This window comes from Lithobates pipiens, unplaced genomic scaffold (genome assembly GCF_037356315.1).
Source record: "Lithobates pipiens isolate NorthernLeopardFrog02 unplaced genomic scaffold, aLitPip1_a1.2 Scaffold_16, whole genome shotgun sequence".
In the NCBI taxonomy this organism is placed as follows: domain Eukaryota; kingdom Metazoa; phylum Chordata; class Amphibia; order Anura; family Ranidae; genus Lithobates; species Lithobates pipiens.
In genome coordinates this window covers 105,705,157-105,732,016 of record NW_027507748.1, presented here as the reverse complement: position 1 = coordinate 105,732,016, position 26,860 = coordinate 105,705,157, and the positions used below count along the sequence as shown (strand labels likewise).

Sequence of the window (26,860 nt, the reverse complement as noted above, 5' to 3'; positions counted from 1 at the left end):
AAAGATAGTTGTACCAGCCTACGCAGGAAGGACATGACTGCAAGGGATTTGGACCTGCCATTATTAATGATCTCTACTGTGGTTTGGTTGTCAGTGGTGAAGGCCACAATTTGCCCGGTCCAGCAATGACCCCAAAGCTGTGCGGCTGCCAATATGGGATGAAACTCAGAGGGAAGATGTTCTGGAAGCCGGGTATTGCTAGCATCTGTGACGGCCAGGGTCCTGCAAAAAATTGCAGTGAAACCTGTAGATGCCGCAGCATCTGTCACTACCTGGGGCAACAGGGAAAATACAGTGGGAATAAATAAGGATATGCCATTCCAGTTGGAAAGGAACTCCTCCCACATGGAGAGGTCCGCTACTGTTGTGGTGTCCAGACTGAAGATCTGGTCGGGATCCTGTGTATGGGAAAGGAACACCAGTAGGCGGGACAGGAAGGAGCGGCCCTGTGGGATGATGCGCATGGCAAAGTTAAGCATCCCAGGAGGGATTGCAGTTGCTTCTTGGTGCACCCTCTGGTGTGGGTAAAGTCTCGGAGGACCACCCTAATGCAGGTTGATTCCAAGGAATGTGATGGTATGTGCTGGACCGTCGACTTTGTGTTCAGCGATAGGAACGTTAAGGTCTTTCGAGGTCGCCTGGGGACGAGCCAGGCGGTTCTATTAGTAAAAAGTTGTCCAGATAATGGATGACCTCCTGACACTGGGCTTTGTGCAACAGAATCCAGGTCAGAGACTGCGCAAATGTATCAAATAGCCAGGGGCTACTCTTTGACCCAAAGGTCAACTTGGTGGCGAAATAATATGCCTCCTTCCATTTGATACCATGCCAGCACCAAAGGGACAGGTGGATGGGTAGGAGTTTAAAGGCATCCGAGATATCGGCTTTGGAGAACCAGGTACCTGTGCGTGCTGTATCGCTTGGATTGCCATATCCACAGAGGCATATTTGAGGGAGAATTCTTTGGAGGGGATGAGGGAATTAAGACTGAGGATGGGGGAAGAACGAGGCGCAGACAAATCGTACACCAGACGTAATTTATTGGAGAACTTGCCCTTGACAAGTCCAATAGGGCTGACTCTCCAGGTATTGAACGGGGGTTGAGTGAAAGGGCCTATCATAAAGCCCCGTGTCTAGTTCGGGCTGTAGGAGCTGGTCTATGGCCTGCTCATCGGTGGCCGCTGAACGAAGATTCCTGCACTCATGGGTAATGTGGGGCAGAGAAATGATGCCAGTGTGGAACCCTTCTGTGAAACCTTGGATAAGGTAGGTGGCCAGGGACGGTGGGGGGTGTGGAAAGGTAGAAGCCGAGCCATGCGACATTGACTCAGCTTAGTCATGCCTTTTTTAGCTGCTTGACTTCGCACAGGATTCTAGGATGTTACCTCTGGCATAAGGTGCAGATGTGGAGCAGGGACACTGGCTAAAGTTACAGGAACCATAATTGAAATGATTGCAGATGGCTGCTCCTCCCACGGTCCGGAATGGGCGTCCGAGTTTGTCCATCTGGGGCATCAGATACCAATTTGTGGTGATCTGAAACTGTAAGAACCTGGCTGCTGCTTTGGCGGAGAAGGAGCGGTGGTAGTCGTAAAAACCAAACACTCCATACTAGAGGTTGACCGATATATTTGCAGTTTTTTAATTAATTGGCATTGGCCGATTGTGCGGACAAAAAGGCTGATTATAACTACAGCATGACTTGCAAATGACTTCTGTAATAGAAGTCAATGCAACTTGCCTGAGTCTTCATAGAAGCGACTTGTTTCCTCTCTGGGCAGTCTGCCAAGAAAAGAGTAAGGCCGCGTACACACGGGCGGATTGTCTGCCCAACTAAGTTCGTCAGACAATCCGACAGACAGTCCGTTCAACTTTTGAATGAACGGACTTGACCACACACGATGAACAGACAGTCCGCTGAAAGCTTGCGTGATGACGTGTACAGCACGTACGACGGGACTAGAAATACGACGTCCAATACACTGCAATGCAACCTTCGGCCGTGTAAATCCTTTCTGAGCATGCGCCATACTTAGTCCGTCCAACTTGCCTACACACGAGCGGACTGTCCGCTGAAACCAAGTTTGGGCGGACAAAATTACGGAAATTCCGAAAGACTTAGTCCGTCAGACTGTCCGCTGAAAAAGTCAGCGAAGCCCACACACGAGCGGATTGTCCGCTGAAACACGGTTCAGCGGACAAAGTTGGGCAGAAAATCCACCCGTGTGTACGCGGCCTAAAGAGAGATACACTTCTGAATGAATTCAACTCTGTGTGTAGCGTTCTCAGTTTAACCATTTAAAGACTAAATCTTTTCTGACACTTGTTGCTTACAAGTAAAAATCCTGTATGTTCTGCTAGAAAATCACTTAGAACCCCCAAAAATTATATATATATTTTTAGCAGTGACCCTAGGGAATAAAATGGCGGTTGTTGCAATATTTTATGTCACACAGCATTTGCGCAGGGGTCTTTCAAACGCAATTTTTGGGGGAAAAAAGACACTAATGATTTAAAAAATAAAAAAGTAAAGTTAGCCTATTTTTTCATCCAAAAGTTTTGATTACCTGTTTTTTGTGTATTTAATATATAGTTTTTTTTTTTTTTTTTTTTATCTAAATTATACATACAAGTGAACTGATTGGAGGTTTGTTTTGTTTAATGTTTAAATGTAAGAAATTTTCTGTATCACTTATTACTTAAGGCTGCTTTCACACTGGAGCGAGCAGGCGTTGACAGTAAAACTCTGCTAGTTTTAGCAGCACTTTACCGTAATTTTAGCAGCGCTATTCAGCTTCTAGCGGGGGGGTTATAACCCAGCTAGCGGCCGAGGAAGAGGTTAAATGCGCCCGTGAAGTGCCGCTGCTAAATCGCATTGCATGCGCTTCGGCAGTGGTGCCCATTCATTTCAATGGGCAGGAGTGGTGGAGGAGCGGTGTACACCACTTCAAATGTTCTGCTTGCAGGACTTTTTTTTAACGTCCTGCCAGCGCATCGCCTCAGTGTGACAGCACTCTGGCTTTCACACAGATTGCAGGGGAGCCGTTTTGCAGGCACTTTACAGGTGCTATTTTTAGCCCAAAAGCACCTGAAAAATGCCCCAGTGGGAAAGTGTGGTGTCTGTTAGATTTTATGAGATGAGGGGGGAAAATAAATAAATTAGTCAGCATTATATATCGGACATCGGCCGCCACAATTTCTAAATATCGGCATCGGCCAGAGAAAAACCCATATCGGTCGGCCTCTACTCCATACTTGTAGCCCAAGTCTACCACAGTATGGTGGTATAGATCCAGCTCTTCCCTTCTTCTGGGAGAGACTAAACATATAACATCCCTCATCATGCCTAAGGCCAGTGTGAACTCTGGTACTGATAACTTCCGATTGAGCCTGGGGTCCTTGGCCTTGAGGACTACTGATACGTCCCAAGTGTAGGCTTTATTCTCTGCCAAATCGTGCACGGAAATGAGCAGGGAGGCAAGGTTGATGTCCCTGCCATCCAGGATGTCCTTCCTAATGTGGCCGGAACCAAATGGGCAGGGCTGCAACTAACAAACAATTATTTTTATAATCGATTAGTTGGCCGATTATTGTTTCGATCAATTAATCGGTTAATAACCTTAAAAAAAAAAAAAAAAAGTGGGTTAAATTGACAATTTTTAACCACATCGACAGAAAAATTTGGAAATAGAAAACATCTTAATCAAAGTAATTTTCAGACAGTGCATGTGGTTTTCGAAAATTTCTAACAAAATTCTTTCATTCAGCGAATGTACAAAGATTTTTCGTCTGAATATTCTCATCTGAAAATTGATCGGCTCAGTACACACCTATGCAGTTTTCTTTTGATCTGTTTCTGCAGTGCGTTTTGATTTTTGCACACATGATTTTACTGCAATTTGCATTTTTGCATTTTCTTTGGGCAGATTAACCACTTCCCACCTGGCCAAAATACATATACGGCCCGGGTGGGAGCTCTACTTCTGATAGGACGTTCCTGAACGTCCTTCAGAAGGAGGGGGATCGCGCACGCGCGTGACCCTGCAACCCCGATGTGCTCGTGTCACCCGGACACGGCGCATCTCGGATCGACAGGAGGGCTCTGTGATTGGCCCTCCTGATCACATTACGGCCGTGTCATGTGATGTAAACAAACAGCCGGTTGCTAGGCAATCGGCTCCTCCTCTCCTCACACAGAAGTCATCGCTGAGGAGAGCAGATCGCTGCAGCCGGCTGGTGATCAGTGAGTATGAGCTGTTTTTACACCAGTCTAGTGTAAACACACATCACCACACATGTCCCCAAAACATACATGTCCCCAAATAAATAGACATGTCCCCAAATAAAAAAAAACACATCCCCCACATATGTCCCACTAAAATCACATGTTCCAATGATTATCTGCACACATATGTACATGATCATTTGCGTACATATGTCCGTGATCACACAAACCAATTATTATACACTTAACGGAATTTTTTTTACCAAAAACATGTAGCAGAATACATTTTAGGTTAAATTTATGACAAAATTAGATTTTATTGGATTTCTTTTAAAATAGAAAAAAGAAAATATTGTTTTTTTTTCCAAATATCCGCTTTTTTTTGCGCTTACCGTATATACTCGAGTATAGGCCGACCCGAATATAAGCCGAGGCCCCCAATTTACCCCCAAAAAAACTGGCAAACTTATTGACTCGTGTATAAGCCGAGGGTGAGACATGCCTGTCCATCCCTGTGTGTGTGTTCGTCCATCCCTGTGTGTCCGTCCATCCCTGTGTGTCCGTCCATCCCTGTGTGTCCGTCCATCCCTGTGTGTCCGTCCATCCATCCCTGTGTGTGTGTGTGTCCATCCATCCATCCATCCCTGTGTGTGTGTGTCTCCATCCATCCATCCATCCATCCCTGTGTGTGTGTGTCTCCATCCATCCATCCATCCATCCCTGTGTGTGTGTGTCTCCATCCATCCATCCATCCATCCCTGTGTGTGTGTGTCTCCATCCATCCATCCATCCATCCCTGTGTGTGTCTCCATCCATGTGTGTGTGTGTGTGTGTGTGTGTGTGTGTGTGTGTGTGTGTGTGTCCAGCCTACCTTTGTCCCGAGCCTCCGTCCCGTGCCTTGCCTCCTTGCCTCCGTCCCGTGCCGTGCCTTGCCTCCTTGCATTCGTCCCGTGTCGTGCCTTGCCTTGCCCCCGTCCCGTGCCGTGCCGTGCCGTGCCTTGCCTTGCCTCCGTCCCGTGCCCTCTTCGTCGGCGGCCATTGTAAAGTTCAAAAGCTGCGCCGCCGCCTTCGCCTGTGATAGGCGGAACACTGAATTTCCCAGCAGCCTGTGTTCCGCCTATCACAGACGTCGTATCATCCTCGTCCGTAGTACGAGGATGATACGATGTCCGTGATAGGCGGAACACAGGCTGCTGGGAAATTCAGTGTTCCGCCTATCACAGGCGAAGGCGGAGCCGGAGGCGCGGCTTTTGAATAGAATGGCCGCTGTCTGTCTGCTCGACACGCTGATCGAGCGGGCAGACAGCGATGACTCGAGTATAAGCCGAGGGGGGCACTTTCAGCCTCAAAAAAGAGGCTGAAAATCTCGGCTTATACTCGAGTATATACGGTATATCGCAAAAAATAAAAAACTGAGTCGTAAATAAATACCACCAAAATAAAGCTCTATTTGTGTGAACAAAATGATAAAAATTTCATTTGGGTACAGTGTAGCATGACCATTGAAAGTGCGAGAGCGATGAAAGCTGAAAATTGGGCTGGGAAGGAAGGGGGCGAAAGTGCCCTGTATTGTAGTGGTTAAAAAACACAAATTGCTGCAAAAATGCATTACATGCTTTTCTGCAGCTTCTCCATTGAAGTATATTGAACCAATAAAGCACCATTTTGCGTTAAAAGTCCCTGGCCCTTTCAGATGTGAACGTGTCCCATAGGAAACCATGTAAATGAACTGTAGTGCATTTCTGCAAAAAGCACCAATAAACACATAGATGTGAACCAGGTTTAAGATGTTTAGTAACATAATGGGGTTAAAAAAAAAACGAAAATTAGCCCTTTATAGTAGAAAAAAGCAGATAATCACTACTGTGAGGGGTTCATTTTTTTTACTGTAGAACTGTGAACGTAATATTTACAGTAGAGATTATTTGCTCTTTTTGTACTATAAAGGGCTAATTTTTTTTTTTAACCCCATTATGTTACTGGCCGATTAATCGATTATGAAAATAGTAATCGATTAATTTCATAATCAATTAGTTGTCGATTCATCGATTAGTTGTTTCAGCCCTACAAATGGGATGGGTACACAACGGGACTCCACCCTGTGGTACCTGTAGAAGGGGTTGTTACAGCCTGGACTATGGTAGGGTCGGGGACAGCAACGGCCGGGCGGGTCTCCAGGAGTGCCACTCTGGTCTGAACCTCTGAAACTGAAGTGGCCAAAGATGACACTAAGGTGTGCAGCTGAGATATTGCCGATGAAATGGAATCAAGAGATGCCTGTTGAGTGCTGGGTCCTTCTGCGACTGGTGGAGGTAATAGAAGCTTGAAGAGCTCCTAGCTGTAGAGGGAAAGGGCACCCCTCTATGCCTCAGCTCTGCGATCAACTTTGGGATGATCCATCCCGCGAGCGACTGTACACTGTCACTCTCTTGAACTGGAGGGGGGACAGAGGTTAAGGCAGTGCTGGAAACTAATGGTGGTCACACAAAATATTGACACTTTGGGCCCAATTTGGACATTTTCACTTAGGGGTGTACTCACTTTTGTTGCCAGCGGTTTAGATATTAATGGCTGCGTGTTGATTTATTTTGAGGGGACAGAAAATTTACACTGTTATACAAGCTGTACATTCTACATTTTAGCAAAGTGTAATTTCTTCAGTGTTGTCACATGAAAAGATATAATAAAATATTTACAAAAATGTGAGGGGTGTACTCACTTTTGTGAGATACTGAATATTATATATATATATATATATATATATATATATATATATATATATATATATATATATATATATATATATATATATATATATACACACATACACACACATATACACTGTATTTTTTTAATTAATAAAAGCAGCTCAGGCTGCAATACCTCCTTTATCCCAAACACTGCACCCACAAAGTTACCACTTTGAGATCCAGTGCCACTTGTTTCCTGGAGTGTGTTGCGCCAGCATTATTCTACCCACTTCCTGTAGGTTCAGGCTGTCATGGACACACCCTCTGGTAAAATAACCCATCCTGAGCTCACAGTACTCCTGGATTCAACAACATTCAAGTCATTACATAACTATTGCGGCTTCTACTCCTCTCCCTCTCACCAACTTTCAGCTGCTGTAGAGAGAGCCATGGAGGGGGTTGGTTCATATAATATACTCCCCTCTCCCCACTGATTCTCCCTGCTGCCTGCCTATTCCCCTCCCCCCTCCCACCCCTGCCAGTTTACTCTCCCTCCGGGGGGGCTCAGAAAAATATTTTCAAGATGGTGAGCTGGTGGAGTGGATAAAGGGGCTGGTAAAACTGTTTGCTTTGCATCAGTTTGTGAATGAGCCCCTCTGTGCATAGTGCTTTCTGTTCATTCACTGTCCAGTGCAGCTGAGGCTGCAGAGAAAGGGATTCAGGAATCGATGTTCTCAGTCCCTTTCTCTGTCTCAAATGTGAGACATCAGGGGTCTGTTTAGACCCCTGATATTTCACCAAACCCCCCCCCCCCCTTCGCTCCAGCAGCCCAGCCACCACCAGACCCCAGGCTCCAGCAGCCCAGCCCCAGCAAACAGACCCCAGCAGCCCAGTCCCAGAAGCTGTGTGATCAGGCTGCATTTCCTGGGTACTGGTAAGATTGCATTTTATTGAAAGATGCCGCTCATCCACAGCTCCTCCCCATTGGAATCAATGGGGCAGCGCTGCGATACTGCCATCTAACCCCTTTACGGGCCGCTAGTGGGGGGTTAAAACCGCCCTACTAGCAGCCGAATAGTGGTGCTAAAACAGTGCTAAAAATAGCGCCACTTTACCGCTGACTCAACCCCCCCCCCCACGGCTCGGTGTGAAAGCCGTCTAAGGGCCAGATTCAACATATGTGATTGCATGGAGGGCCGCATTCATCTGTTAATAAATGAAGATAATTCTAACATAGTAATAATAACAGTACAGGTTAACCTCACTTTAAGGTGCTTCAATTCACCGTGAGGGAGCATGAAGCTGGGGATTTGGATTTTACTGCCCCTCCATCCTGGAACCCAAGGGTGACTGACGCCAGCCCTGCCAGGCAGCATGGTCTTTAGATGGGGTTCCTGTCCCCAGAGGTGATGGGGTGCCCAATAGGACCCCCCCCCCCCAATTGCAGTGTCCTCCTTACCTCCATAGCAGTGTCCTCTGTTCCCCTTCACATGACTCCCATAATGTCCTCTGCCCTCTCCCACCATAGCAGTTTCCTGTGCCCCCAAAGCAGTGTCCTCTGTCCCCTGCTCCACCAACAATCCACTGTCCCCTGCGCCACCAACAATCCACTGTACCCTCACTACCCTGCTCCAACAATCCACTGTCCCCTGCTGCACCAACAATCTACTGTCCCCTGCTACAACAACAATCCACTGTACCCTCACTACCCTGCTCCAACAATCCACTGTCCCCTGCGCCACCAACAATCCACTGTACCCTCACTACCCTGCTCCAACAATCCACTGTCCCCTGCGCCACCAACAATCCACTGTACCCTCACTACCCTGCTCCAAAAATCCACTGTACCCTCACTACCATGCTCCAACAATCCACTGTACCCTGCTAGACCAACAATCCTCCGTCCCCTTCTCCACCAACAATCCTCCGTACCCTGCTCCACCAACAATCTATTGTAGATATCATGTGCAGATAACAGCACATATTCACTGATCTTTAAAGTGGTTGTAAACCCTTTTTTGGGACTTCTATCTATAGGTAAGCCTTATTCTAGGCTTACCTATAGGTAGTGGAAATATCTCCTAAATGTGCGCCGCTTAGCAGATGATTCAGTTGTAGTCCGCCAATAAAGAGAACAGCGCATGTGCGGGGAAGAAACTAAACTCTGTGCCGTTTCTTCCCTAGCGCGTGCCGTTACTGTGCGCATGTGTGGGAGTGACGTCACGCGGCTCCGACGAATCACAGAGCCAGAGTCCACGGCCTGGAAGGAAGAGGGGCTTAAAGATGGACGCTGCCTACACTGGGGACATCGCTGGATTCTTTTGCAGGTAAGTGTCACATAATGGGCTAGTATGCGATGCATATTAGCCCATTATGCTTTTAATTTGCAGGCTATACAGGGAGCAAAAGAGGAAGAAAAACCCATCAAGGTTTACTTCCTCTTTAAGCAGCTGTGCACATGGGCCCATAGAAAACAACACACCTGCATTCAAAAAACAGATGATGATACTGATTAAAAAAAATACTTGTTTTTTTTGTGCCCATGTGTATAAACCCTAAAAATGGTATTAAGCCCCAAAACAAACATTTTATTATATTGCAGCTTAACATATCTTAAATATGATGACTGCATTGATTTCATTTTAGGCTTTCTTCTATTTTCATCTGATGATCCAGCCAGCAAATCTTTTGATTTGCAAAAGCAGGTTGAAGGTTTTTTTTACCTATGCATGAAGAAAAAAAAAAAAAAAAAAGACTCTGTGCTGCTCCCCTCTCAGCCCCTCTGAGTATTCACCTAAGCGCCCTCTCGATTCAGTGATGTGCACAGGAGCCTCGGCTGTTCCGGGTCTCTCTCTCTCTCTCCTCATTGGTTGACACAATGCTGCTGTCAATCACAGCCAGTGAGCCAACAAGGAGAGAGCAGGGCAGGTTCAAGCTGTGACTCTATGTGTCTTATGATCGAAGAGCGGGCTCGGGAGAGAGCATACACCAGTGCCCCCACATCAAGCAGCTTGCTATTGGAGGCACTCGTCAAGGGGGGAGGAGCCAGGAGCGCCGGCAGGGAACCCAAAAGAATAGGGTCAGTTTTGCACAGAGCAGGCAAGTATGGCATGTTTGTTATTTTTTTTTTTTAAAAGAGTGATATTTAAAAAGGGATTGTAAAATCTTGTTTTTTTTTTTTCTTTAAAAATAAACATGTTATATTTATCTGCTCTGTTGCAGTGGATTTGCACAGAGCAGCCCCCGATCCTCCTCTTCTCGAGTCCCTCTTCTGTGATTCTGACCCCTCCCTCATGTTCAGTGCCTCCACAGCAAGCAGCTTGCTATAGGGACACCCGAGTCAAGTTACAGCTCCCTGTGTCCATTCAGACAGGGAGCGCCGACCCAGCCCCACCCTCTCTACCCTGATTGGCTAGCTGACTTTGATTGACAGTAGTGGTAGCCAATGGCACTGCTGCTGTGTCTTAGCCAATCAGAAAAGGAGAATCTTGGACAGCTGAGACATTCGTGGACATCAGGTAATTGTTAGGAGGGCTGCCACACACAGAAGGTTTTTTCATCTTAATGCATTAGGATAAAAAAAAAAAAAAAAAAAAACTTCTGCCTTTACAACTCCTTTAAAGGATCACTAAAGGCAAATTATTATTTTTTTTTTTTTAAATAACAAACATGTTATACTTACCTCCACTGTGCAGCTCGTTTTGCACAGCGGCCCCGAAACTGCTCTTCTGGGGTCCCTCGGCAGCTGTCTTGGCTCCTCCCCGCAAGGACTCCACAACTTCATGCGAGCTACCTCGCATGGTGAGGAGTGCTTGCGGGCATGCTCCCGTGATACAGCCGGCGGCCGTAGCCGTTCACTGTATCACTCGGCCCCGGGCCAATGGCTGTGCTGCTTTCAATCCATCCACTCTAGTGAATCAATGGCCAGTTTGAGCGGCGAAGAGGATGTCGGGCGAGCACGGGACTTTCGAGGGGTCAGGTGAGTAAAACGGGGGGATGGGGGGGGCGGCATTATCGGATGTTTTTTCACCTTAATGCATAGAATGCATTAAGGTGAAAAAACTCTTACCATTACAACCCCTTTAAGGTTTGTTGTAACAGTGATAATCTGTTATTTATTGATGTAAAGCCTTCATCCCAAAAGGAAAAAAACAAAAAACAGTTTGTTGTAACTGATTATAAAGTGAGAGCTGGGGTTTGGCTTCAATTTTCATTTTACTAATACATTTAACACTATCCTTCCCCCAGACTGACATTGCCGCTGTCTGCTGTGCCTCCTGTGCTCGGTCATTCAGAGTTGTGCCTCATTAATACAGGAGGTGTGTCGCTGGCCAGATCACCAGATGAAAACAGAGGGGGAAAAAGGGAAAAAAAAAGAAAAATGAATACAGCCGCCACATTTAAAAGATTTGTAAGCTGCAAAATAATACATTTTTGGTTGTAATACCACTTTAAAAATGTCCAATTAAATCGATCAGCTGCGGCATTTACCGCTGAAACAGAAATGAGACTGTCCATTATAGCAGAAAACAATGTGACTATAATCTGACCGATGATACTCCCGGTACAAATCTGCTAGAGATCCAGCACTTGGGTCCAGCCAAGACTCTTGATGATCCCAACAGCCTCGGACTGTCACTAGAGACGCCTTCAATGTGCGCAGTGTGCGCCGAGCCTTCCACCGGGGAGGGAGGAAAGTTGGTGAAAGTTTAAGGAGTGTGAGAGCTTTGTACACAGGGAGCCGGCATTGTGTACGTGACTCCGATCACCATCATTCACATCTGTACACTACACAGGCACAGCTCTCCTATCATACATCAGGAATGTCACTACAGAGGAGTCCCAAGAGTCACTAAAAAGGAGCATTTCAATGACAGGATAATAAGATCTGGGGATTGGAAGTGTGAAAACAATCATTGATCTCTGCAGGATTTACTCACCAACTTTGTCTCTGATAGAAATGTGGAGAAGTGAGATCAGATGTGGAACACGTCACCCAACACACGCACAGATCCGGCCATAGGTCAGAGAGATTGATGGATACAATGTATGATCTACATCTCTATAAAACACGGACCTCCCACATCCATGTCCCCATGTCTGTGTGTTTAACCCTTTCCTGTGTACACCAAATCACAACTATGAAGTGTTCAATAAATCCCAGGTGACAGCCTATGATTAACCCTTTCATTGCTAATTAATGTGTGATGGCAGCACATGGTTAACCCTTTCATTATTAGTAAATCCCTCTGACTACATGTAAGTAACCCTTAACAAAACCTTGTGGATTTAAGGAGGCTGCATGTCAGCAACTTTTTTTTTTTTAAACTAGTCAATCCCTGGTGCCTACATGTAACCCTTTAATTACTAGAGAATCCCTGGTGTCTACATGTAATTATCTCTCTCATTACTAGAGAATCCCTGGTGCCTACATGTCATTAACCCTTTCATTGCTAGAGAATCCTTGGTGCCTACATGTCATTAACCCTTTCATTGCTAGAGAATCCTTGGTGCCTACATGTCATTAACACTTTCATTGCTAGAGAATCCTTGGTGCCTACATGTCATTAACCCTTTCATTGCTAGAGAATCCTTGGTACCTACATGTCATTAACACTTTCATGGCTAGAGAATCCTTGGTGCCTACATGTCATTAACCCTTTCATTATTATAGCATTTCTGGTGCCTACATGTCATTAACCCTTTCATTATTATAGCATTTCTGGTGCCTACATGTCATTAACACTTTCATTGCTAGAGAATCCTTGGTGCCTACATGTCATTAACACTTTCATTGCTATAGAATCCTTGGTGCCTACATGTCATTAACCCTTTCATTATTATAGCATTTCTGGTGCCTACATGTCATTAGCCCTTTCGTTAAAGAATCCCTGGTGCCTACATGCCATTAACACTTTCATTACTTGAGCATTTCTCGTGCCTACATGTCATTAACCCTTTCATTACTAGAGAATGCCTGGTGCCTGCTTTGTCATGAACCCTTTTTCATTACTAGAAATTCCCTGGATGCAGCGGATGCACAGACACATTATTTATGCAAAACATTTATCCAAAAAGCAAAAAAAAATAAAAATCAGGGTTTACTTCCTCTTTAACAGCTTTAATTTGATACTCACTAATCTAAAGTCCATCTGAGGCTCTGTTTCCACTTGTGCAACTTGTCCTGCGACTTGGGACTGCAAAGTCACATGACAAATCTTACTCCATGGTTTCCAATGATAGCCATACATTGCTGTGCGACTTCAAGTGACTTCAAAGTAGTCCCTGTACTACTTTGGTCTGACTTTGATGCGTCCATAGACCTCAAGAATACACAGGCATTGCTTCAAATTGCCTCAAAATAGCGGCAAAAAACACACGACTTTCAAGCCACAATAGTGGAAACCTAGGCTGATACTACCCTTTACAGAGATCGCTGCTGTCCAAGGGTGGATAGAGGAACCACTCTTAAGCCGGTCATAGATGGTGCAATTTTCTTTCCTGCAACCACGGATTTGGAGGAAAAAAAATCGTTTGATTACCCCATCAACAGTCGGTATTGATGGGAGAATCCCTACCTCCAAGCTATTGTGTGCTCCCAGCGGGGGAGGGTGTTTGTTGGAGAAGGCGAAAAGAGTCGTCCATGTCGGGAGAACATTTTATCGCACATAAAAATTCAACGTGCTGGATGGATCGACTTGGGTATGATCAGCCTGCCAATAGATGGTACAGCAGGGTCCCTGCTAAACTGGATTCAAACCATCTATGGCCGGCTTAAGAGAGTTACTGACCAGATCACCAGATTAAAAAAAGGAAGAAAACAAATAAAAGTGTTTTTCAAGTAGAGCCAAGCCTGCAAAGTTTGCTAGAATGTAGTTTAAAGTGGAAGTTCCACCCTAAAACGAAACTCTCCCATCTATAGACACCCACGATCTAACACTAACCTATCTAGTCCTGTATAGAAGAAATCCGTGTACATACCTTTTCTGCAGCCAGACCCGATCCCACACTGAGCTGTGTTCTGCGGCTTCGCCGTATGGGCGGGTACAGAGGACACAGCAGACAGCAGAAGCCCCATAGTAACTCTATGGGTGACGTTACTTCCTATTCATTTCACAGCCGTTGTTGGTCGTGTCCTCTACAGAGATTCCACTGCTGGAGACCAGATCAGAGCGGCTTCGAAAAAGTATGTATACTCACTTGGAGATGCTCAGAAATACTCGGAAACACTCGGTTCCCGAGTGTCTCTGGCACCCCCCACACCTCTGGCCACATGCGGTACTGCATAGACCAGCAGTGGCTGTGGAGCAGATTATCTGAGTCTCTATTCTTTCCTAATGTGTCATCAGTTGTTTAGGATGCAGCGGCCAGCTATTCTTCACACAGAATTTGAATGAGCCGATCAATTTTTAACTGATGCAATTTCAAATCATTCTGAAAATGTGGAATTTGTTAGAAAATTAAAAAAAAAAATTAAACCAAATTTTTCTTTTCTGCACATGTCTAACGACTTCGTAGAGCACAAACAAAACCATCAGATAAAGTCGTAACAAAGTCGCACTCATCCGCAGCCACACCAAAGCCGCTTTTAAGTCGCACAAGTGTGATTGGACTCTGTTCAGTTCTTGATCTTCCCAGAGCATAGAGTAGTGACTGTCAGTCACCTCTCTGCCCCTCCAGCATTCTCTGGCGAGGGGGGCGGAAGCAGCTGGCTCCAGCTTTCAGAGCCACGCTGAGAGACCGCCAATCAGGCATTTGGGTGGATCCCGACAATATGGTTGGGATCCTTCCAGAGCCGCTCTGTGACGTCCACTGACACTGGGCTTTAGCCCACCATAGTCACAGGAGAGCAAAAGCAAGTGCAATTCTAATGCCCCGTATACATGGTCGAACTTTCCGAAGGAAAATGTGCGATCGGACTGTGTTGTCAGAAAGTCTGATCATGTGTGGGCTCCATCTGACTTTTTCCGTCTGAATTTCCGACACATAAAGTTTGAGATCTGGATCTAAAATTTTCTAAAACAAAATCAGATCATTTAGATTCCGATCGTGTGTAGACAATTCCGACGCACAAAGTGCCACGCATGCCCAGAATAAATTAGGAGATGAAAGCTATTGGCTACTGGCCTCTTTATAGTCCCGTCGAGCCTGTTATACATCCCCTTGTTCTGAACGATCGGATTTTCCGACAACTTTGTGCGACCGTGTGTATGCAAGACAAGTTTGGGCCAAAATGCGTTGGAAAAATCTGACGGATTTTGTCGTTGGAATGTCCAACCGTGTGTACAGGGCATTAGACTCAGAGGAGGAGTATGGACAAAAAAACGTTAGCCAAACTTCTCTTTTAAAAGGTTAGTTTACCTTTTCGGAAAAAACGAAAGGGTGAACCAACACCCTAAAGCCCCCCCAACCCCCTGATCCTCGTTGTACTTACCTACGCAGGCGATGAGCTGTCAGTGCGTGCCCAGCTGGTGTAGTGGTCCAGGGATTTGAAACCCCCACTATTCTTTCTGCAATGCTTCCAGGACAGATCAGAACAATGCTCTGTGCCAGCACTGACCAATCAGAACTGCTCTGGTCTGTCTCAGAAGCCCTGTAGAAAAAAAAAAAAAAAAAAGGAGGGAGGAGAGAAGGGTTTTTAAATCCCAGGACAACTACATGGGTACTGAGATCTCATCGCCTATGGAGGAGAGTACAGCGAGGACTGTGGGGGCGGGGAGGCTATCCAGCGTTAGGTCACCTTTTCATTTCTTCTGAAAAAGTGGACTTATACTTTAAGGCAAAAAAAAATTGTGATTTTAGAACCACTTCAATGTATATAAATTCACGACATAACAACTCCTGTAAACATACCGCAATGAAGAAGCGTAAATCCAAACTTAACGGAGAATTTCTAAAACGTATGATCAGCGCTCGCTACCACCAATCCGAATGGTAGAAATGTGTGCCCGATGGTGTCAGTTTTGTAGCGGCGGTGCGATCGCTTGTCACATTTTTTGATTTATATTTATGTAAGTGGCACTGCGCTGAAGATCCGGGCAGATGATGCGAATAAGCCCTAAATGTATGGAAGCTACAAAACATAAAGAAAGGAAAACTTTCCATCTACTGAGCCAGGAAATCAGAAAGTCAGTGCAGAGGATAATGATCTGAGATATGGCAAGTAGACTGATTATGATGACTGTCATCTATGGGAATCTGAGACATGCAATCATTTACTTACCAACTCTGAGCTGAGTGTTGGGCAGATCTGTGATCAGAGATGGAATTCTCACCTCCATACACACACGATCCTTCAGGAGATCAACTCGCAGATCTCAAAGCATCGCTTCTAACAGTCCAGTCCAGTAGCTCTATGTGATCGCCACCAGACATTGGTAGAAGCAACACAGGGCGGGACATGACTCTAGTCACTGATTGGCTCTCTCTGCTGTCAGTTGTATTGTCCATACATTCCACGTGTACGTCTTTCACCCCCTAGTGGTAGGTATTAGGTACGGCAGGTGAGCTAAAGTTTGAGGGGAGCTGGAAAAAAAGACTGTTTTCAGGATAGAGAAGTCTATGTACTTTCTACAATGGGGAGGAAGGCTGGACTACGCCTAGGAAGGAGATGAGCATTCCTCTCTGGGCTTTGACATGGGAGAGGAACAGCTGTATCCAAAATGGATTGGATGTCAAGGGGAAAAATTGGTACATCCCTCTAGAATCTATGAGCATTTGCCCATGTGTTATCCCTATAAAGACAGAAAAATACCCGATTCATGGGTAGGGATGCCACCTTTTCTTCAAGCCAAACCCCAACACTTCAGCGTCGCACAGCAATTTATTTTCATAGTTTGCATAGATAAACTATGCATAGGTGTTGCTATTAAAAAAAAAAATTCTAATCATATGAAGTTAATCACAAGAGTCTCCCTTTACATCAGAGTCCGCAGAGTTGCCCCTTTACATTAGAGTCCGCAGAGTTCCCCCCTTTACATTAGAGTCTGCAGAGTTCCCCCCTTTACATTAGAGTCCGCAGAGTTCCCCCCTTTACATTAGAGTCCGTAGAGTTCCCCCCCTTTACATCAGAGTCCGCAGAGTTCCCCCTTTACATTAGAGTCCGCAGAGTTCCCCCCTTTACATTAGAGTCCGCAGAGTTCCCCCCCTTTACATCAGAGTCCGCGGAGTTCCCCCCTTTACATCAGAGTCCGCAGAGTTCCCCCCCTTTACATCAGAGTCCGCAGAGTTCCCCCCTTTACATCAGAGTCCGCAGAGTTCCCCCCCTTTACATCAGAGTCCGCAGAGTTCCCCCCCTTTACATCAGAGTCCGCAGAGTTCCCCCCCTTTACATCAGAGTTCGCAGAGTTCCCCCCCTTTACATCAGAGTCCGCAGAGTTCCCCCCCCTTTACATCAGAGTCCGCAGAGTTCCCCCCCCTTTACATCAGAGTCCGCAGAGTTCCCCTCCCTTTACATCAGAGTCCACAGAGTTCCCCCCCCCTTTACAGCAGAGTCCGCAGAGTCCCCCCCCCTTTACATCAGAGTCTGCAGAGTTCCCCCCCCCCCTTTACATCAGAACCCGCAGAGTTCCCTTTCACTGTAAGCGGAGACTCTAGGCACTCTAACAAAAGGGATGCTCTGGTGTACAGAGAGGACTCGGATGTAAGGGGAAACACTGTGATCAGCCCTGAATAGTGTCTTCTGCTAAACCACTCCCACTTTCAGATCTCTACAACATAAAGGCTATTCAGTCCAAAATAAGAACTGGGAGTGCTAAATAGTCTGCCCGAGAAAACCCAGGAAGTGTGCACAGGACAGATCTGAATTTCTAAGACCCCCCCCCCCCCGGTCATCTCTCGCCACGACTACTGAAACTCCCTCCTCCGCTTACCTTTAAATAGACTATTCCCCCTTTAGGCTGGGTTCACACATATGCAAATTGGATGTGGGCTGCCTCTTCCAATTCACATGACAGGCGAGAATGCCCAGCTCTCTATGGAGCCAGTTCACCCAGGTATGGGGCAGCCAGGTGCGGTTCACATTCAAAAAAGGTCCTGTGCGTCATAGGGCGTGAATTTAGGCAAACAATCGGACCTGATTCGCACCTGAACCAGTAAACCAAGACACACCGGACCACAGGCTGGAAACCGTCGCTGCATATGTGTGAATCCGGCCTCAGTCCATCACGAATGCCTCTGCCAGGCTCATTCACCTTACAAACCGCTCAGTGTCTGCTACCACTCTCTGCCAAATCCCTCCACTGGCTTCCGCTCAACCAACAAATTAAAGCGGAGTTCCACCCAAAAATGGAACTTCCGCTTTTCCAGTTCCTCCGCCCACTCCGGTGTCACATTTGGCAGCTTTCAGGGGGGAGGGGGAGCAGATACCTGTCTTATACAGGTATTTTGCTCCCACTTCCATGCATAGACACCCGAGCCACCCGCGGGTATCTACGCCACTTCCAGCACCTTCTCCGTCCCCTCTACTGTCTTCTGGGAGACACACGGGTCCCAGAAGACGGCAGGGACCAGCGGGATTGCGCAGCGTGAGTTGCGCATGCACAGTAGGGAACCAGGAAGTGAAGCTGCAAGGCTTCACTTCCTGATTCCCTTACCGAAGATGGCAGCGACAGCACCCGACAGCCAAGGGATAGATTGGCTTTGCGTGCCGACATCGCGGGTGCCCTGGACAGGTAAGTGTCCTTATTTTAAAAGTCAGCAGCTGCAGTATTTGTAGATGCTGACTTTAAAAAAAACAAAAAAACGGGGAACCTTCGCTTTAAATTCAAATTACTAACAACTTACAAAGCCATCCACAGCTCTGCCCCCACCTACCCAGCTACATCACTAGCCAAGTCTCAAAATATCAACCAAATTGTTCTGTTAGTTCTTTCTAAGACCTCCTGCTCTCTAGTTCCCTTGTCACCTTTTTCCACACTCACCTCCAGGACTTCCCCAGAACCTCTCCCATCCTCTGGAACTTCCTACCCTAATCCGTCCGATTATCTTCTACTCTGTCCACTTTCAGACCCTGAAAACTCATCTCTTCAATAAAAGTCCATAAATCTATCCCATAATTTGTGGATGCTAAAATACCAAAAATATGTAAAAGAATACATATTGGCCAAAACTGATGAATAAATTTGTTTTTTGATATATTTTTTGGGATATGTATTATAGCTGAAAGTAAAAAATATTGTTTTATTTTTTTTCAAAATTGTCACTCTTTTTTTGTTTAGAGCGCAAAAAATAAAAACCGCAGAGGTGATCAAATACCACCAAAAGAAAGCTCTATTTGTGAGGAAAAAGGAGGGCCTCAATTTTGTTTGGGTACAGCTTCGCATGACCGTGCAGTTGTCAGTAAAAGCGACGCAGTGCCGTATCGCAAAAAAAAATGGCCTGGACATTAAGGGGGTAAATCCTTCCAGGGCTGAAGTGATTAAGCCTGGCACACACTATGTACACACCTGCCGGGTTGACCGAAAAAACACTGTCAGCTCCAGTAAGAACCGCTGTACTAACTATGCAAAGTTAGTATAGTGATCTTCCCTGCTAAGCTGTGTTCTGACAGGAGGACGGCCCCCCGCCAGAACACTCCGATCAATGCTCTTTGCACTAGTTTGAACCCAGCCTAAAAGTTTGGTCTCATAGACTGTTGCCGGACAGTCTGAGGTAGGGTGGGATCTCTGATTATTTAAATCATTGTCTGGGTGGGCAGTAACCTGAGTCACCTAGGCTTGTCTAGGTGACTAGTTGTTAATTAGTTTCCTGTTTAATTAGATTACTGTTTATGATGGCTGTTCCTTAGATATGTTAAGTATCTTACTGTTTACAGTTTGCATTGTTTAGGGTAATGGGACCAAGCCAATAAATTACCTGATTTTGTGTGGTATATATTCTGTGTGAATTTACAATAAAGTCAGTTACAGTTTCCACCTAAGCTAGTGTTGTCTAGTTCTTGAGTGCAAGTCTCAGCTATAATACCTGGTTCCTGGTTCCAGGTTGGAGAAATCTGTATCTTAGTGGAAGCACCCAAGCGGGGTGCCAAGCAGTCTGCTACACATATAAACTCTTATGCCCCATACACATGGTCAGACATTCCAACCACAAAATCCGTCAAATTTTTTCTGACAGATTTTGGCCGAAACTTGTCTTGCATACACACGGTCGCACAAATTTGTCGGAAAATCATGATCGTTCAGAACGCGGTGATGTACAACAAAAAACAATGCATAATCAAATTTACTCATAAATCCTCCCGCTCCAAAACACAGGAAACAAACTATAAAATCCTGACCCGCTGGTACAGAACCCCGACACTCTTGCACAAACTCTTTCCATCGGCCTCAGACAGATGCTGGCGATGTCAGACAGAAGAGGGCACCCTTCTGCACATTTTCTGGTCATGCCCCCAACTCCAGAACTTCTGGGGGGAAGTCCGACGTATCACCCAAACATTCACAGACCGGACAGTGTCTGACGAACCTTTTCGTCTGCTTTCTTCTACATGCGACAGACATACCAGCACAAGCCTACAAAAAGTCTGTGATCAGACATCTCTTGGACGCGGCCAAGGCCTGCATTCCACTAGACTGGAAGTCCCCCCACCCACCGACGGTTGCCCAATGGCTGCAAAAAGTGGACGAGATCAGCCGTATGGAGGACTTGATCCTCACTAATCAACACAGACAAGAAACGTACTCCCAGACATGGCAGCCTTGGAATATCTTTAGATACTCTGAGGATGGACAAAGCCTCAGAGGGACTGACTAACAACTTGTCCAATTGACGTATCCGAGCCCGTGCCTACCCTGGATGCTGACTTTGAGTGCGTCCGAGAAGGGTGACGTGGCATAGAGGGGTTGGACACATGATTATAGGCTCAAAGGCACAACACCTACCAATCCCACTTCCCCATTACCTCCTACGCTCCCACCCCACACTCCTTTCTTATCTCCCTGCTCCTAGGGGCTTTGCCCTATTCTTGACTGGCATGCACACAGACAGATGATTAAGTTCCTAATGTTCATAAGCCATGATATACAATCTTCAACCGTTATATACCATTTTCAAAGTGACACAAAGGGGTTGATTAAAGTGGTTGTAAACTCTTACAAACCACTTTGACCTACAGGTAAGCCTTACATAGAGGCCAGTAGCCAATAGCTTTCATCTCCAAATTTTTTCTGAGTATGCACGGCACTTTGTGCGTCGGAATTCTCTACACACGATCGGACAAGGTCCGATAGGATTTTGTTTTGTTGGAAAATTTTAGATCCTGCTCTCAAACTTTTTCCGTCGGAAATTCGGATGGAAAAAGCCCACACACGATCGGATTTTCCGACAACATAATCCGATCAGACTTTTTCTGGCGGAATTTCTGTCCTTGTGTACAGGGCATTATTATTCACAATGACCCTCTAGTTTTTCATTTGATGCAATGTCTGTCGTAGCTCATCCACATCTTTTGGTGCTGTCCTCTGGGGTCTTTCTCTGAAGGCAGTATCATCAGTTAGTCTAATGCCACGTACACACGTAGCTGACTATCCGATGGACTTAGACTGGCGGACTTCCCGCCAGACTGTCCGTCGGACTTTCCGAACGGGCTACTTGCCCACACACGGCACTTTTTCAGCAGACTAATACGGCGGACTAAGTCCGCCGTACTATCCGCCCTACTTTTGAAATGAACGGACTCGCCCACACACGCGGAGGAAAGTCCGCTCATTTCGAGCGGGTCTCCAGGTAAGCGGGGCCCGTGAAGGAGACGCCGCTGGCCCCGCCACCTGGTATGGACTTAAAGGGGAACCCCAACGCCAAAAAAAATCGGCGTGGGGGTCCCCCCCAAGTCCACAACAGACCCTTGTCCGAGCACGCTACCCGGCCGGCCAGGAAAGGAGGGGCGAGCGAGCGCCCCCCCCCCCTCCTGAGCCGTACCAGGCCGCGTGCCCTCAACATGGGGGGTGCCTTGGGGAAGGGGGGGCCGCGTGGCTCCCCCCACCCCAAAGCACCTTGTCCCCATATTGATGAGGACAAGGGCCTCTTCCCGACAACCCTGGCCGTTGGTTGTCGGGGTCTGCGGGCGGGGGGCTTATCGGAATCCGGGAGCCCTCTTTAATAAGGGGGACCGTGGATACCGGCCCCCCACCCTATGTGAATGAGTATGGGGTACAATGTACCCCTACCCATTCACCTGTAAAATAAAGTACAAAAAAAACACAACACACAAGATAAAATAGTTTATTGCACAGCTCCGTGGGTCTTCCGTCTTCGGGGGTCTTCTCGCCGGACTCCTTCGCTATCTTCTTCTAGCTCTTTTGCTAGCGGAGGAGCCCGGAATTCTCCTTCGTCACCGTGGCCTCTTCTTCTGACTTAGGGGGTCTTGTCCCCCTCTTCGGTTCTTCTGCCGGGCCACCGCGCCTTCTTATAGCTCTTTTACAGGCGGTGGCCCGGTCTTCTGTCGCCGCTGCCACCTTCCGTTCTTCTTCTTCTTCTCCTTCTTCTCCTGGAGATGTTGACTCGAAGCTCTCTCCGGCCACAATGCCAGGGACACGTTGCGCGGCGACTTATATAGGGACAAGGGGCGGGGTCATCGGTTGGTGCTGAAAGGGTTAATCCTGTGTCTAGGGTGGTCCCTTCAACCTCTCAGACCTTAGATCCAATGTATTGTATAAATTCAGAGTACTCTGGAATCAATTCTCGAAGGACAAATAAAACCACACACACACCATGGCGTCCTTCAAGAACTAATTGTATTGAGTTATTACAAAGCGATTGATATAGTAAATTTCGCGTCACACAGAATAAGACATGCGCAGTAGACATCAAGACGGTTACAGCTGGTCAAGACAAAACGCTATTGTTCTTTGTTCTAAGCTAGCTAAATTAATAAAAGAAAAAGATAAGAGACAGTACATGATTTCTTCAGTAGCTAAAGGAATGCTGAGAAAATGTGTGAAAGTTTTAGATAAGTGTGTGAGAACAAATGAGTTAGAAGAATCTCATGTTGAGACAGTTATCTGAGAAGTTAAAGGGGTGTTCAAACTGTACATATTGTAAAATGGAAGTTTGTGAATATTTGGATGGCTGACAGAAACAAGATGGATGATTAACATAACCTTTCAACCCCCTCTTAAGTCATGGAATGACTTTCTACAGATCCGCAGCCTCCTGAAATCTACGGTTCTTGCTACGTTTGTTATATTCATTTACATAAAGCTGCAGATACTGTGTATATGCGTGAGAAGGTTGGTCTGGTGTAGTACATTTGCTAATACAAAGTAGAATAAGCTTGAAAATCAGGTAGCCTATCAATCCTAACAATAGTACTATGATATCACTATGTCCCTTAACCATGAAAACATTCCACCTAAACCCAAACTAGAAAAGGGGTTCCATCCATAATTACCTATGTCCCTTGCTTGTTTCATTAATTCATTTACCTGTGTTCAGTGTTGATTAATAACATCATAGTAGTCTGGCATTTCCAGGCTGGTATTGTGAAACCATGTACAACATTCATAATCTTGGGTCATTTCGCATAAACCTGTCAGAGCTGCACTCATGCTTTCAATAGCCAATTCGTGTAACACTAGTTGTCTTCTAATTGCTTTGAGCTCGACATTGAGTAGTCCTATATCTTTGGGAGTTTTTTTCCATAACATCATTTATTAGACTAGTGTAGTTATTTAATTTGTCCATCATGGTTATGCCCCATCCTGTCCAGGATGGAAACCATGTCCATGACTTATCTGAAGTAGAAAACATAGGTGGGTTTTCTCTCTTGTATTTATAAGTTAACCTATGTACTGCACTTGAAGTAACTTGTATGTGATGTTCCTGATTCTGGCCTAGGGCTGACATGACTGGTACCAACTGTGCTAAATAACACCATCCTTTCACTCCTGCGGGGATCCATGAGTAATAAATTTTAGCACAGCATACGTATGTATTGTTTGCCAATGAAAAACTTCTTAGAGAACTACGTTGGGGCTCAGTTCCAGCCTCAAATGCAGCACTAACAAGTTTACTCACAAGTATCCCAGAGGTTGTGTTCCTGTATGTAGTAAGTTCTCCTGACTTTCTAGCATAAGCATATTTAAATTTTAACAGTAACATTTTTCCAGAAAAACTTGTTTCTTTGATCAATTCATTAGAGACATCTCTTTTACTGCGATTTCTGAGGTGAAAGTCAGTAGGGTTGGTGTGTATTTCGCTTTTACCACATATGAGTTTCAAGGCACCTAGGGCCGCGTACACACGGGCGGACTGTTCGCCCAACTTAGTTTGTCAAACAATCCGACAAACAGCCCGCTCAAAATTTGCATGAGCGGACTTGACCACACACGATGAACGAACAGTCCGCTGAAAGCGTGCGCGATGACGTGAACGGCACGTACGACGGGACGAGAAATTCGAAGTCCAATACACTGCAATGCAACCTTCGCCGTGTAAATCCTTTCTGAGCATGCACGGAACTTAGTTTGACGAAGAAGCCTACACACGAGCGGACTGTTCGCTCAAACCAAGTTTCAGCGGACTGTCTTACGGGAATTCCGAAAAACTTTGTTCGACAGACTGTCCGCTGAAACTGTCCGCTGAAGCCCACACACGAGCGGACTGTCCGCTGAAACACTGTTCAGCGGACAAAGTTGGGCGAACAGTCCGCCCGTGTGTACGCGGCCTTAGTCATCAGGATGAAAGATACAGTTAGTTATTATCCACACTGGGACAAAGATCAGAAGTAGAAACATCACCAGAAGGCAAAAGGCCTTCCCAGAAGTCTGTGGTGAAATGAGTGACATCACTGTCCTTTATGTCTGTGCTTGTCTTTTGAGGACTTAAAACACCTGCTTCACCTCTTTTCAGCCTTTCTCCAATTCCTGGGCTTAGATCAACCTTCTTTACTCTGCTGGCATGGATCCAAGTAGGACTTTCCTCTGTAAGGATGGCAGTCCTGGTGACGGCTACCACTTTGGTCACTGGTCCGAATGGAACATCTTGCGGCTTTCGACCTTTCTGAAGCCTCTGGACCACAACTTGATCACCGTCCTGGAATGGGTGGGTTGGAACCTGTGAAGAAGAAGGAGAGGTGCGAGCAACTCTTCTTTCAACAATATCAAGAGTTTCAATCAGTTTTTTTACATATTCCTCCTGTATTTGTTCCAAATCGCCTTTCTCTACCATCAAGGGATGATTAGCCCACGGTGTGGGGAATGGCCTACCCATGAGTACCTCAAAGGGGGAATAACCCGTCACACTGTGAGGGGTCATTCTGATTTCAGCTAATACAGCTGGGAGAACTTTTTTCCACTTGCCAAAATTCCCACCCGTAGCTTTCCTTATCCTGTCTTTAATTGTTCTATTCATTCTCTCTACAATTCCTGAACTCTGTGGATGGTAGGGGAGGTGAAATTTCCAGTCTATTTTTAGTACTTTTACAAGATCTTGGCAGATTTTAGCTGTGAAAGCTGGGCCATTGTCTGAATTTATTTGCAATGGACATCCCCATCTAGGAATAATTTCCTGTGTGGGGATCTTCACTACAGTTTGTGCGTTTTCATTGTTGGTGACAAAAATTTCTGGCCAGCGTGACATCATGTCCACTATAACCAAAAGATATTGTTGTTTCTTTCCTTCTTTGGGCATATGTGTAAAGTCTATCTGTAAATGGGTAAACGGTGTTGTTGGGTACTCAAGATGTTCAGGCTTTGATTTCTTTGGGTTTGTTGGATTGTTCCTAATGCAAGTGACACATCTCCTTACAAAAGCTTTGACTACATTAGGTAATCCTGCAATGAAAAAATCTGCATCTAGAAGTTCACATGTGGCCTGCCATCCCTTGTGACCCAGTCCATGGTATTGTGCAATGAACAGGGGGGCGCTAGCAACAGGAATACACGGCTTCCCCTCTTTGCAGATTAATCCTGTTTTAGGATCCTTTTGTACCATCCCATCACAGTTCCCTTGCGCAATATCATCAGGGGTGGCAAAAGCCTGAAGTTCCGTGAGCCAATGTGTCTCTTTCAGGGAACATGGCTGAGGTGTTAGCATGGGCATTTGAATGTCTGCCTTTTGTGTAGATGCAGCTTCTTTAGCTATTCTGTCAGCTAGTGCATTACCTTTTGGCTATATCAGTCATTTGGCCTGTATGTGCCTTACAGTGCATGATAGCTAGTTTTGAAGGCAACTGAATTGCATCTAGTAATGCTGTGACTAGGTCACAGTGTGAGATGCTCTTTCCATCTGCTGCCACATATCCTCTGCGAAGCCATATTACACCATGGTCCCAAACCACACCATGAACATACCTGGAATCGGTGTAAATGTTTACCTCTTTTCCTGCAAACAGCTGGCATGCACGGGTTAATGCTATCAATTCAGCAGCTTGTGCAGACTGATAGGGTATTGGATTGGCCTCGAGGACAGCATCCGGCAGTTGGACAACAGCATATCTTGCATGATAGACATTATCACTTGGTCTGCTGCAAGAGCCATCAACAAAAACTGTTTGTGCAGTAGGAATTGGTACTGAAAGCATATCCGCTCTAGGTGAAGTGTCCTGATGTATTGATTGTGTACAGTCATGAGGTGGTGGTAAGTCATCCTGTTCTCCTTTAAGACCTAATAAGGCATTCAAAATTGGAGCTGGGCCAGAGTTTATGTTTGAACTTTTTATTTTCAGGTTTGGATTGGACAGGAGGATGACTTCATACCCACTCAATCTTTGTGCTGACATATGCTGAGTATGTAAAGTTTTGAGGAGTGTGGTAACGTTGTGTGAGGTGTGTAAAGTAGTGTTATGGCCCAAGGTAAATGGTGCTGCCAACTCTACAACCATAGAACAAGAAGCCAACGCTCTGAGACAAGCAGGCATGCCTTGCACCTGTACTGGAACCACCTTTGAGAAAAAAGCTACAGGGCGCAGTCTCCCACCATGTTCCTGGGCCAGTACTCCTGCCATGGT

At 45.9% G+C, this 26,860-nt stretch overlaps 1 protein-coding gene across 3 annotated transcripts in view; it reads right to left on the bottom strand.

Moving 5' to 3' along the window:
• Positions 1–16,268, bottom strand: part of TMEM45A (transmembrane protein 45A) — a 60,660-nt gene extending 44,392 nt beyond the window's left edge. Inside the window, exon 1 of one of the 3 annotated variants that reach the window (XM_077480206.1) lies at positions 16,139–16,268. The gene's annotated coding sequence lies outside the window, so the exon portion shown is untranslated. Of the gene's footprint in view, positions 1–11,855; positions 11,992–13,896; positions 13,917–16,138 lie in introns of those variants that run through there. The other 2 variants (XM_077480208.1, XM_077480207.1) reach the window with 2 other exon arrangements.
• Between the last annotated feature and the right edge of the window lie 10,592 nt (positions 16,269–26,860).